The sequence below is a fragment of the Anomalospiza imberbis genome, chromosome 26 (assembly GCF_031753505.1).
Source record: "Anomalospiza imberbis isolate Cuckoo-Finch-1a 21T00152 chromosome 26, ASM3175350v1, whole genome shotgun sequence".
NCBI lineage: Eukaryota > Metazoa > Chordata > Aves > Passeriformes > Viduidae > Anomalospiza > Anomalospiza imberbis.
This window is the reverse complement of record NC_089706.1, coordinates 296,693-310,324: the sequence shown is the minus strand read 5'-3', so window position 1 is coordinate 310,324 and position 13,632 is coordinate 296,693. Positions and strand designations below refer to the sequence as shown.

General features: G+C 54.5%; 1 long non-coding RNA gene across 1 annotated transcript; it reads right to left on the bottom strand.

Annotated features, from left to right (window-relative positions):
• Window positions 1–1,497: 1,497 nt before the first annotated feature.
• LOC137462772 (uncharacterized) lies at window positions 1,498–5,886 on the bottom strand. The gene is made up of 2 exons (XR_010993771.1): window positions 5,722–5,886; window positions 1,498–1,702 (listed from the first exon to the last, which is right to left on the bottom strand). It is a non-coding gene; the product is annotated as an uncharacterized lncRNA (long non-coding RNA).
• Between the last annotated feature and the right edge of the window lie 7,746 nt (window positions 5,887–13,632).

Sequence of the window (13,632 nt, the reverse complement as noted above, 5' to 3'; positions counted from 1 at the left end):
CCCCCAGGAGCACCCTAATGGTGCTGGAGACAGGGAAAGCCCCAACTCAGCCTCAGGCAGAGGGCACCCAATATTTGGCTGTTCTGGCTCAGATGGCAGGGCCATGGCAGTGGCCCACAGTTTAGGGAGCAAGGATGAAGTCCCTCCTTTCCCAGATCCCCACGGATGCCATTCTGTGTCCCTCATCCCAGAGGGGTGACCACTCACCAGTGTGGTGGTGGGATCCACCCAGGTCCCCAGGGGACCACCACGGGGCCAAGGATGCCCTCGTGGGTGTCCCACCACCAGCACCATTCTGACAGGAGAGGAGGAGGCAGGAACACAAGGGGAGGAAGGGCGTGAGCTGCCAGGGACAGGCAGCACCAGGGACCTGTCCCCCCACACCACCCCACTCGCACGTTGCCCCAGGATGTGAGATCACCCGTGTGTGTGGGAAAGCTCCTCACCTCGGCACAAACACACACATGCTTAGTAACATAATCTCTTAAAAGCAAAATCCCAGAAATTCCTTTTTCTTCGTGGAAAATGTTGCCTGGGGGAGAAGCTCATAATGAAGGATGAAAGCTTAATCCTTGAAGCAGAGCAGGACTGGGGGGGAAGAGTATAAACATGACAGTTGTTGCTCAGTGAGCCGGAAAAAAAAAGGTGAAGGGATAAAAGTTGTGGTGGGGCAGGAGGGTGAGGGCTGTGGGGATGGGCTGCAGGAGCCCCGGCAGCGCTTCCTCCCTGCCCAGCTCATATCCATCATTCCAGCGCTGGCCGTGACAAATGCACAGGTTATCCTGGCAGTTTCAGGAACAGAAAAATGCTCTGTGCTCTAGTGAGTGAAGGTGGGAGAGTAAATGATGCTCTGTACTTGTGTAATTCACCGCTGGGAACAGCCCTGGGTTACCATTGGCAATACTGGGAAGGAGCTTTAATCAACATCAGGCACGGAGAATTATAAAATAAAGCACCAGTGTGTGTCAGATTGACTTTTCCACGTTTTCTGAGTTGTCAGCATGGCTGCTGGCAGGCGATGTGACAATGCTCAGAAGAAATGCACTGAAGGAAGCAGCTTTGCAGCACCTTATTCACTGCAGCCATCCCTCAGCAACCACCACTCTAACCTGCCTTCTGCAAAGCCAGAGAAAACCTGTTTAAATCAAAGTTAAACCCTCTGCAGTGCTGCCTGATTTAAGCTGAACCTCCCTGCCAGCAGGCAGCAGGAGAGGCAGGGCAGTGGCAGGGCACGTGGCAGGAGGAGAGCACAGCTCACAGCTGGGGACAAGGACATGGGGGTCGTGCACTGGTGGCCACATTTGTGGTAGTGGAAGGAGTTGGGCTGATGATTTGGGGCAGAAATGGGTATTTTCCATGGTGGCTCTTGGCAGGCCCAGCGAGCCAGGCCAGGTCAGAGCCATTGCAGGCCCCAGGAGGTCCCCAAGACAAAAGCTCCCCAGTTTGTGAAGGGGATTTTCCTTGCACGGCATCCCCAGTCCGAGAGGGAAAAACAAACAAGTTCCACTTCTTTATTTTTAATTGGCAGTGGAGCAGCAGAGGTGGGGTTACACTCTCCAGAGCCCAACCTGCTCTGTCTTTGCTCACTGCACAGCAACGCTGTTTATGGACTCAGATTCCAACCTTCTCCTCTCTCGAGGCTGTGAAGATGTATTTCCTCTTGTGCCATTCCTCCTTCTGGCAAGCAGGCTCCCAGGTGGGTCTGGAAAATGTCAAAGTGGGAAATAAAGTTGTTCGCTGGAAAAAAAAAAAAAAAAAGAGAGAGAGAGAGAGAGAAGAAAAGGGGAAAGACAAAAAAGAACAAGCCCCAGAGGTGCAGTGCGAGGTCTGCCGGGAGCCCTCAGGTAGGAGTGTGAGGACTCAGACACGAGGCATCATGAAATTCCCACTCTGTACCACTGCTGCCATGTGCCCAGCTCTGGCACGGCTGAACGCTCTGAATTTTTCCCTGGAGCCGGCTAAAAACACAGGGTAAGACAAAAAGAAATAAAGGTGGCCCAAAGCTGACCTCTCTGGCCTGTAAAGGACAGCAAAGAGCAGGCAGGCACCTGCTGGTGCTGTTGCTCTGGTGGTGGGGTGCCCTGCACCACTTCTGCCTGAGGGACCCTCACCCTGCCCAGGCAGCAGGAGGTGACAGGTGACACCATCACCGTGTGGCCAGGCTGCTGGTGCAGTGCCACCTCCACCTGCTGAGCTGCCTGGCAGGGAAAGCTCAACCTGCACGTGCTCGTGAGCGTGAGCTGGGGGAAGACCAGGCCACGGCCGCCCGCAGGAGCGTCGGGGCTGGGCACAGATGCTGCAGATTAGAGAATGAAAAGCTGGGAGGTTTCTGCTGAAGACATTTTTCCATTTGTGAGGCCATGGGGTGGAGCGGGCGAGCGGGGGGGGCAGCGCCTGCAGCAACAACAAAAGGCAGAACAAGGGGGATGGAAGCACGAGGGAGAGATTTTTGATTCATATTCAAAAATTACCCAAACTTTATTGCCAGAATGTCTACATTTTTATGTGCTTAAGCACAGTGAGTTATGGAAATCTTAGAACAATGGAATGATCTCCTTCATTGCCCTCAATGCGTTCAAAGTCACCACCCCTCCTCACCAAGAGGAATCTCTTTTTCTGTTTTACTGACTTACAAAAATGCCTCTGCTATCAACACCCTCCACGTGCATCTCATAAATACCAGGGTGGGACACGGGGCTATTGGTGGGTGTTTTTTATAAACCCATCTCTGCCGCAACCCTTCCTCAAGAAAGTTTTTATGGCATTTGGTTGATTTGGCAAATTTTCTGCTATAACCTGCCTGAACAAGAGGGGCTGTGAATTCCTTGATTCAGGTCCAAGCTCAGAGCCTTGTGGTTCCCCTGCTCTTGTCTTTGCTCTGTGGGAGTCCCTTATCTGTCAGTCACGTACTGATCTTATAAATCCTCTGCCTCTCCATGTGAGAGCGTTGCAGGGTGTGCCTTACACGCTCCATCTGCCAGGTAAGGAACCGCAGCGCCAGCAATCCAGCCCCAGCACGTGTTTTGCAGCCCTGAACATGCAGGATGAAGGAGGTTTGGGTGGGTTCTAGCGTTGTAGCGGGGGCACGGAGCAGCCCCATTCACTTCTGAGCACAGCAGCAGCAGGGAGCGGTGGGTGCCCGCCCAGGCACCTCCGGCGGGGCGCGCATCCATCCTCGGGCACCGCCCTGAGCAGGGACGCTCTGCTGCAGGGAAAAATCCTTCACACGGCAGCTGTGCCTGCGTAGGAAAGTGTAACAGAGTGCAGCAAGGGCCAGCAGAGAACACACGCCAGGGTGGTTTCCTTTGCTGCCGAGATAATTCCTCCCCACCCCTGTAAAACAGCGTTCTCCCCGGCTGCAAAGCTCGGCCACACAGGCCTGGGCTCTGATTTACAGCCTGCCAGCTGACGGAGCTGCAGGCAGAGAAAGTGCTGAGGTGGGAGAAAATGAGGACCAGGCCGGGAGGAGGGGGCGGGGGTTGCCGGGGGGGTTTGGGAGCCAGAGCCGTCCCACCTCGGCTGCGTGCGCCGGCCAGGGCGAGCCGTGCCTGCGGCTGCGGAGGGAGCAGGCAGCAGCTCGGCTCCTCGGCTGCTGGAGCCAATGCGGGCATGGATGGGAAGCCCCAGTGTCTGCACAAACCCTTCTGATTATCCCTCGTTTCCCAGGCTCATCCTGGCCATCCTGCCCTGTTCCCAGCTCGCTGGGGAGAGGGCAGCTGAGCGAGCCACCGGAAACCCTCTCCAGCCCTATAAACTGACACCACTGTTTATAATATTCCTAAGTGCCATTGCATGGTGAGAGCTGCACTCTGACAGAGGAAATTTACTTTTTTCCCTATTTTTAAAATAGAGTTAGGAAGTTGCAAGTCCCCCAGAAGATGCTTTGGCCACTATCCTGGGTTTGTTTGTTTTTCTGCTTGCCCTAAGTGACACAGGGAGGGCCATGTCCTGCTGCTGATGTTCTGGCAATGTCACAGCATCCACAGAACCCACAGCACGATGGTCTCAGCCTGAACCAGACAATCTGAATCCCTGCTGGACCAGGCTGGCAGCCAAAACCCCAGGACAGAGGCTTCTGCCAGCCTTCCTTCCTTCCTTCCTTCCTTCCTTCCTTCCTTCCTTCCTTCCTGGGGATCCAGAGGGGAGCATGCCACGTAGAAGGATGGCAGATGGAGCAGGGAGCAGTGGAACCACAGGACGTGGAGCAGGGAGCTCACAGCAGACTCTATCAACTCCTTGTCCTCTGGAGCCACCCACTGCTGAACTTCCTGGGAAAGAGCCTTGGATTTGAGGGATGAAAATTAAAAGCTGTTGATCTACTGGATGAAATTGATCAGTGCACATTTCACATCCCGGGGGATGAAACCATTACTTTGTCGTTACAATTTGTGTGCAAACACTCCTCCATAGGAGTCAGGCACTTTGCTGGGGGCACTGCAATTTCCTCCAATCTCCAGTTTGCTTATATTGTGCTAAAACCAAACAAACAATCCCTGAAAGGCAGCAAGAGCTGCAGGAATCTTCTAAAAAAATGGCATCAGGGATTTATCAGGGCTTCAGTGCAGGACACAGCAGGGATTCTGTGAAGACGCTGAACCTACTGATGGGCACCCTCCAGAGCCCCCAAGCCTCTGGCTGTCAGCAGATGTGGCTGTTTCCCAGGGTCAGGGATGGGGCTGACACTTCACTGACCTGTCCTTCCATCAGCTGCGGCATGACAAAGCACAGAATATTGGAATCACAGAATATTGGAATCAAAGAATATGATGAGTTGGAAGGAACCCACTAGGACCATCAAGTCCAGCTCCTGGCCCTGCACAGCACAACCCCAAAACAAGAAACAAGGGATAGGAAATCTCTAAACACACTGAAGGTGATTTAGGGAAAGAGGTTATGAAATGCAATTAGAGGTTTTATAAAGTCCTGATCACACTCCTTGGTCACTGTATGATTTTGATCATAAATCAGAAAATGAGCTGGAGAACTCAGGGAAGGGAAGGGAATGGCCAGGACAGCAGTGGATTAGTATAGAATCAGTGTGGACATAAAAGTGAGTTTGTTGCAGCAACCAAGCCATGACTGATGCACAGTCAAGCACCTCAAAACTTGGTAAAACTAATTGCAAAACCCATAAAGGCTGAATGCAGTACAAGCATCGTGAGCCCGATGCTTAACTTGTCCTTGCTGAGCTGCTGGTCCAACAGCTCACAAGCCAGAGGTCAAGATTCCCTGTTCCTCTTTTTGATACCCATCATTCTCATTTTTCCATGTTTTGGACACAAGAAGGAAAAAAAAATCCCTCTGAATTAGCCGGCAGGGCGAGACTCTAATTGCTTTCCCAGCTCCTCCCTGAGCCGGGTCCTGGCGGCTGCCCAGGCACCCGCACACGCCCGCCCAGCCCTGCAGGAAAACAGGACAGAGAAGGAAGAGTGCTGCAGTTGGGGTGGATAAACAGACTGTGGAAAGGCCCTAAATGTGAGTCCACAGCCAAGAGCTGCCCGAGCCCTGTCGCCATCCCCGTGCCCATGGCCAGAGCTCCCAGCCCCTCGTGGCTCCACGTGCATGGGCCGACTTGGCAGTCCTCTCTCTATCCATTACCAGTTAATGCAATGGAACTGGCTGACAATGGGCTCAGAGGCTGCCAAAATCCAACATGAGGGCTGCAGATGTCCCTGGGACAGGCAAAGCCTGCTGGAAGATCTCTGTGGAATGAAAGGTTACCCTCAATTTGCTTCAGATGCTGCTCGCACCGTCCGACAGCCATCACTGGAGGTGGGGCCTCCATCGGAGAGAAAAGATAAATCCAGCTCTGTCTCCAGACTGTTATTGTCTCCTCTGGTTCAAATTAAGTGACTCGGGTCATTTTTTTATGTGTTGCCATTTGTCTTTTACCTGAGGGCATTGCAGAAAGGAAAAAAGAAAAGGTGAATCTAGCACGAAAGCAGGGAAGGAGCAGAGTCTTTAGTAGACAATTAACTGAGCTGACATGGGGTTCTCCCTAAAACATCAAACTGGAGATTAAATGCAGGCAGACACAACTAATTCTTGCCAGTGGGTCCAGTGATAAATCAGCACCAGTGGCCGTGGCTGCACAGCAGCATCCAGCCCTGATCCCAGGGATGTTACAGAGACATCCCAGCTCCCACCAGCACCGTCAGCCTCACGTCAGCACCCCCAGTTTGGTGTCCAAGAGCCAGGAGTGAAGCTGATGCAAAGATCTGGCCCAGCAACCAGACAGGCACAGGGTGGCACCAGTGCCACCACCAAAGGCCACCATGCACTTATTGCTCCAGGCAACTAAAATGCAGTGGAGAAAACAATGTTTTCTCACAGCATCTGCTCCGTGTTCCCACAGCCAGTGCCAAGGGCTCTGCGTGTGCTGAGGCTGGAAACGTGGGCTGACTGTTCAGCAAGCACCTAAAGATACGGGGTGTTTCATCAGCTGCTGTACTAGAGGCGAACTGCAGGAAGCCTCAGGTGAGTGAATGTCAGCACCGTGGGACGTGGGGAGCCCTGGCAGGTGGACCTTGCCTCTTTCAGACGCCCACATGAGCCTGGCTCACCCACGTGGAGAAACTGCTTGGCAGAGGGACAAAAAAGGGGATCTAGTTCTTACAGCAGCCTGATATGCCACAAAAACCCACCAACTGCTTGCCCTTCCCAAGAGTTTTATAGAAACATAGAATCATTAAGGTTGGAAAAGACCTCTAAGGCCATCAAGTCCAACCACTATGTGCCTGTAGAAATAAGCAGACTTGGATTAGTCTCAAGGTCCACTTCCAGAAGTCAGGAGAGGCCGGGAGAGAGGCTGGGAGCCTCTCTGTGCTGCCCACCCAGGGGCAGCAGCCCTGGCCTTGGCTGGGACTGAGGATGCTCCACGCAGCCCTGCTGCTCCCAGGGTCACGTCCCTCTGCCTGGGGAATCGGCTGGGACTGGAAGCAATCCCTGTGGGATCGCTGGTGTTTGCCAGAGCCTTCCTCCCACAGCCAGCCCCAGCCCAGGACGTGGCCGAGATTGATTCCTCCTGACAGCTCCGCACACACTGCTGTTTTTGTTCATTGCTCTTGACGTGTCTTCTGCCACACTGGGCAAACCTTGGGGTCAGCCCAGAGCCAGTGTTGGGGGGGAAGATGTGAGCTATTTTCAGATGGTTTGTAAAATTAACATCCCCAAGGTATCCCAATGTTTGCCAAGGTGAAATCCGTGTCCATTCTGGATGATTTCATTACTCAATGACCCCTTACATGATTTTCCTTTTCTTTCAAAGCAGGGAGATTTCCACTTCCAGCCCAGCTGGGCACCCCACAGCCCCCCTGCAGCACCAAGACCCTTGCCAGCATTGTGTGGGAAGGAAAACCTTGCTTCCAGCACCTGAAAACCCATCCAAGCTCCTAAATCACCTGCACTGCCTTCCTGCAAGCGCATCAGGGCAGCTGAGCTCCCCACAGAGCCCCATGGTGCCGCAGCCCTGGGAATGCCCTGGCACAGGGAGAAAAAGCATCACCTTGCCCTGAATTTTCCATGCTAAAAACAAACCAAAACAACTGCTTCAGTGGAAATATAGAATGAAATTTAGACCTGTGATCTCTGCTACTTTTACCAGAACACAAGCAGCTCTATTCCAAAGCAGTCTCTTCTCAATGTATTTGGTGATTTAATTAAAAAAAAAATATTTTCTCTTTGTCAAAAGCAAATGCATCTCATGTTTCCACTGAAAGAAAATGTAAGCTTTTAGAAAACAACAGTTTGATGAAAATCTGTTACTCCTGCCCTGTTTGGAGCACTCAGGGAGAGCTCCATCCCCACACCCAACACTCGACCTGGCTAACCACAAACCACACGCCTGCCTTGGGTCAGGCTCCTTTTTTCCAGCACTCTGATTATTTTTTCTCCTGGGGATAGGGCTGGGAAGGACTCAGCCTTCAGCTCAAGACAAATCCTGCCCTTTCAGTAAAGTGTAATAAACTTCTTCCCCTGACACATAGGAAAATGTTTTAAGGCAAGACTTTATAGAGAGCATCAATCACTTTGGAGGTGATGGAATTGCTGCAGAATTATAAGCAAGTCTGAAGTGTCTACAGAGGACTCTAAACACTGTCTTCTATTTATTCTCTGTGTCCTTTGTAAATGTAAACTTCTGTGGAGTTCAGAGGCCCTTCCGTCTCCACGGCCTGTCAATCCAGCACCTTTCACCACTGCTAAAATCACAATTAAATAAAGGGGGATTACAAAAACAAACACAGAGCTCACGCGCGCGAGTGATGGCTGCGGACTGTTGTGGGAGCGGCGCTGGGATCCTGCCCTGTGCCCACAGCTTCCCAGCCCTGGCGTGCAGGGACAGCAGCCCTGGAGCCACCTCCTGCCAGCCCCCCTTGCCCAGCGACCGCCTGCCACAGCGGGCAGGAGGCAAGGCAAGAGCAGGAGTGGGGCTGGAGGAGCGCTCACGCGCTGGCCACGGCACCCACGTCTGGTGCTCCTCTGTGAGCCCAAACCCACCGCTCCGGGGAGCAGGATAGGAGAGAAAGACCAGGATGAAGTCCCAGAGAAGACAGGGATGGAGACCCAGCCGGATGCAGGGCGAGTTTTTCCCCTTGCTGAGCGTGGGCAGGTTTTTATCTCCCCCAGACACAGCCAGCGAGGGAGGGTCACGGTGCCCTCGTGCATAAGCAGCCACCGGGGCTCTGAGGGGCTCCCAGAAGATCATGCAGAGGACAGTGCACTGACAGCAGGATGGAGCTGGGTGTGGGAGAGCCATCCCAGCTGGAATGCTGCTCAGGGGAGCAAGTGGGAAGTGACTTTTTCTTCCACAGAATGAAAAAAGAGATAAAAGCTCTATAAAGTTAGAAGATAATCTATATTTAAAATGTCGCTTTGACAAAATAGATGGAAAAAATTACTTTATACATTGAAATATTCCACAGCTGCGCCAGGGGAAAATAATCTCTTTGGAAAAACACCTTTCATGAGAGGCTTCCTCTGACCCTGGAGCACCCTGATCCCAGCACCCTGGACACAGAGACTGCAGGGGACAAGTTGCAGCATTTTGCCCTGCCCATGAAGGGCCAGGAAATAAACAACTAGGAGCCTTTTGGTTATTTGCATTAGCAGAAGTTTTGGTAGGTACAAACTGCTCTACACAAAACTGCACATCCACAAGCATCACTTTAACATCAAGTTAAAGAGGGAAATTCCTGCAAGGGTCAATCCATGACCCACCTTTCCTGCGCCTGAGGGACAGTCCTTGGTCCCATCCTGCCTTGCTGGGAACTTGCTTCACCAGTCGATGTGGCACTGGTTCTTGCCAGCATTTCTGGTTCTCTCAAAAGCCCTTTGCCTCAAAACCCAAATCAAAATGCAATTATTTCAGGAGAAAAGCAGCATTTTGGAGGGTCCCCTGTAACACCCTCGCTAAGTCATGCTGACAGGCCAGAGTTTAGAAAGGCAACATGGGGCACAGGTGTGGAGAGGTCCCCAGGCACCTCCTGATGCTCACCGTGATCCCCCAGCCCCTGCAAGGCCAGGCTCTCAGAGTTGTGACCCGGCGCATCTCCCGCAGGTGCGCGCCCCCCCGGCGCGGCGGCCCCGCGGGCTGCTAGCCAGCCGTGCCGGTAGCCAGCCGGGCCACAGCCGTGCCGGTAGCCACCCATGCCGGTAGCCAGCCGGGCCAGCCAGCCGGGCCGGTAGCCAGCCGGGCCATCCAGCCGTGCCGGTAGCCAGCCGGGCCAGCCAGCCGTGCCGGTAGCCAGCCGTGCCGGTAGCCAGCCGGGCCAGCCAGCCGTGCCGGTAGCCAGCCGTGCCGGTAGCCAGCCGGGCCAGCCAGCCGGGCCGGTAGCCAACCGTGCCGGTAGCCAGCCGGGCCAGCCAGCCGTGCCGGTAGCCAGCCGTGCCGGTAGCCAGCCGTGCCGGTAGCCAGCCGGGCCAGCCAGCCGGGCCGATAGCCAGCCGGGCCAGCCAGCCGGGCCGATAGCCAGCCGGGCCAGCCAGCCGGGCCGGTAGCCAGCAGGTAGCGCTGCGGGTCCGTCCCTGGCCCCGCCGGGCCCCGCGGCCGCCCGCCGGGGTCCGTGTGTCCGTGCCAGCCCCGCACGAGTGACAGCGGCGCGGGGACCCGTCCCGCACGGACGGACAGCGAGCAGGCGGAGCCGAGCGCTCCGCACCCGCCGTCTGCCCGCATCCCCAGCGCCGGCCCGTCCGTCGGCACTCCCGGTCTGGGGCTGGGTCGGGGTCCCCAGAGCGGGACCTGGCCGTCGGGTTCCTGGCGAGGAGCACTGCTGCTGCCCGATCTGCGCGGACAGGGAACGAACGGGAGCACGGCCGCCTTTGCAACAGGTCTTTTTCCTGGCATGCTCCAGAATGCTGAAACATTCCAGCGGCCGCGGCATTCCGCTGCCTCCTGGCTGCGCTGCAAACAGCTGATCCCTGTAGGATCGCACCCGCAGCCTTTCCCAGGGCTGACCTGCAGCATCCCTGCCTCCCCGGCCCACCCCGCGGCCTCCCGCCCTGCCTTCAGCTGGTTTGTTTGCACTGAAGAGTTGCTGTAGCAGAAGTGCAATTCCAGCAAAAGCTGGCAGGGAATCCAGGGGCCAAGTCCGGAGTAAATTCTGATAATGCTGTGTTTACATCAGGAATTTCTTTGGCAGATTAATCACATGAATGAAGTAACAGATGGGAACTCGCTGGAGACACTGTAACGGGAATTCCAGCGCAGGGCCAGGCTGGCAGCTCAGCCCTGGAAGCGCCACTACCGGGACCAGCTCTGCAGGAAGCAGAGATGAGGTCAAACAGGGATCAGTGCTGGAGAAAAGCAGCACCCAGAGGGGAACTCTCCTCCAAGAGCCAGTGGAGAGCAGCCAGGGCAGCAGCTCATCCCCTGGCACACGCCAGCCTGTCCTTCCAAGGCTTATGACATCCAAGAAATGATGGGTATCAAGCGCATCGTTGCAGGAAAGGTCTCATGCTCCTGCTGCCAGCCTCACCCTCACCACCTGCTGGTTTTACCAGCTCGAGACTCAGGTTGCATTTGGAGTTTAAAAGTACACAAGGTCAGAATTCCCCTGGGAGCAGGTGACCAGCCCGGGCACAGCTGCCGGGCTCTGGCATGTCAATGCAGGGCAGATACAGCCACCACCACGGCTGCGTTTTATTTCCCAGCAGTTGGGATGTCAAACTTCTCCCAGACTGGGAATTATTTCCAGAGTCAGCCACTCAGGAACATGCCACATGCCTGTTGAAACAACCACTTGCATCAGCCCATAGCTGTGCCTGTGTGCCTGACTTGCCAGGTGCTGCCCCGAGGAGTGACAGGCTGCCAAGTCTGGGACAGGGCAGGGGAGGGAGCAGATGTGCTGGGAGCAAAACTACAGAGCAGAGTGTGGGCAGCCCTTCGCTGGTCACAGAAGGCTGTTTATGAGAGGCACTGGTCTTCCTACTAGTTGCTCCTTCATCCACAATTGTGTGATCACCTTACAGTGCCTGTGCTCCTCCAGAGAGCTCCGTCGCTGCTCCGAAGCCAGGCACCCGGCTGGGCAGCACCCGCGGGCAGTTGTGGCAATGTGCAACCAGGAGGACGGGTGCACAGGGAGGATGTGATCTACATGTGCTTCGCGTGGTTTTAACTGCACCCCAGGATCTCATCATCCCTCTGTCAATAAAGCTGCACACAGATTTACTAAGCATGATTAGTGAGAGCCAACGGGCTGTTTTAATGACACAGCAGCTTGCTGAGGAAACACCGTTTCTCCTGCTCCTGGGTCCTCCCAACATGCTCCAAGAGAGGGCTCCAAGTGAAGGGCATCAATTAGATCACAACAGTCTCTTGCGGAGTAACAGATTCAGGTTAGCCAGGGTAGACTGGAGACTTTTTGATCTCTTCATAAATCTTTCCAGTCTGGCTGAGTGCTGCCCGCAAAGCTCACCACTGGCACTAGCCCTGGGGCTGCCAATACACACGTTCCCAAGCTCTGTGCTGCACCAACAGGCCACAGCATGGCTCTGGCTGCCAGAGCAGGAAGGACACGTGCTCAGGTGTGTCCTGGCCCTGCCCCAGCTCCGTAGCCACCTCCTGGGGGCCAGGCCTTGGAGCCAGCAAGGCTTCCTGCTCTGGGGCCAAACGAGCCTCTCTCCCCTCGGGCTGCAGAGGGGAACATATGGGACCCTTCAGCTGGGAGCATACAAAGCTCAGCGCTGTGTTAGTCATCAGCTCCCTCATGCTCCTTCCACTGCTGGGGGACACGACTCTTGCAGCAGCGCCGACGACTGCTTGTGTTTCTGTCAGCTCCAATAAACAACTGTGCCCAACGCCGCAGGGGGAAAGGGCGCCTGGGAGCTCCATCCAAAAATAACCAGTTTTAAGCACAATATCCTCGCCAGCTCAAGGGCTCCATCTCTCCGCCTGTTTGCCAAGCAGCGCCGTTGGGAAGCAGGGTCTGAGGGCCAGGATGCCCCACCATGAACGAAGCTGTGTCCCCCTGCCCCCTGCCCCAGCGCCCACCCGCTGCGTGGCCGCGCGCGCCCCAGCTCCGGAGAGGGAATCTCGTGCCATTAACATTCTCGCACTGACATCTCCAAAATACTTCAGGGATAAATTGGTTGCTGGCTGATTTGCAAAGCATTTAGGCAAAATTATTAGGAGGAAGGTTGGTGGGGAGCCAAGAGCTGGACCCCGAGGGAGGCTGCATGCTTGTGGGTCACTTGGATGCTCATCCCATGGCCTTGGGGAGCTCAGCCTGGGCCCCACAGGCTGTCAGCGTCACACGGCAGCCAGTAAACGTGGTGGAACTCACCCTCATAAAGGGCTTAAGTGCCCTGACGCTGCTGGATAAACAGGACCATGCTGAATGCACACAGCGACCTGGCGGAGCCCTGGAGGCATCTCAGCATCTTCACAAGACCCCTGTGACTGCGAGTGGCACCAGAAGGGATCCAGAACCCGCTGCCATCCCACTGCCTGCCCACAGCCCTGGTCATGGGCAGGTGTTGATAGGCAGGATTCTGACAGTCAAGGGGGAATTGGTCATCAAAAAAGCCAGGTAAGAAAGCAAAAAGCCCTCACCATGTTTTGCATAGCTACAACTCCACGTCTCCCATACAGACCAAAGCAGTGGCCAACAGCACCCATCAGTCTCCTCCTGCCCACCCCGTCTGGAGTGATGTGGAGTTCTGGGCTGTTACAGGGCTGGAAAGCTGTTGCTGGAAAACCTGAGATAGGAAGAGAAATGTCGCCCCAAATTTATTGTATTTACTTTCTCCAGTGTTTTCAGAATTTTTTAGTCTTCGATAGTTTATATTATACACATTTATCAGCTTTCCTTCAGGCTTTTAACCCCAGATTCACTGTCTCAGGTTATAGTGGAAAGTGATGAAATGGGCATTCCTGGAGCATCTGCTCAACAGAAGGGTTGTGGCCAAATTTAATCAAATGGCCAAAATGAACCTCAGTATCCCCAGCACTGTGGGCTTCCCATGGATCTCCACACCCTCACTGTTGCCAGAAGAACCCACCCGTTTTATCACCAGCTCTATCCACATATTTCTTATTCATCAGCATTGTTTTTTTTTTTTTTTCCAGTGGAGAAATAGGCAAACCCACATGTTATCAAAAAATATTTGGAACTAAAATGGCCTTTTCTGTAGCAA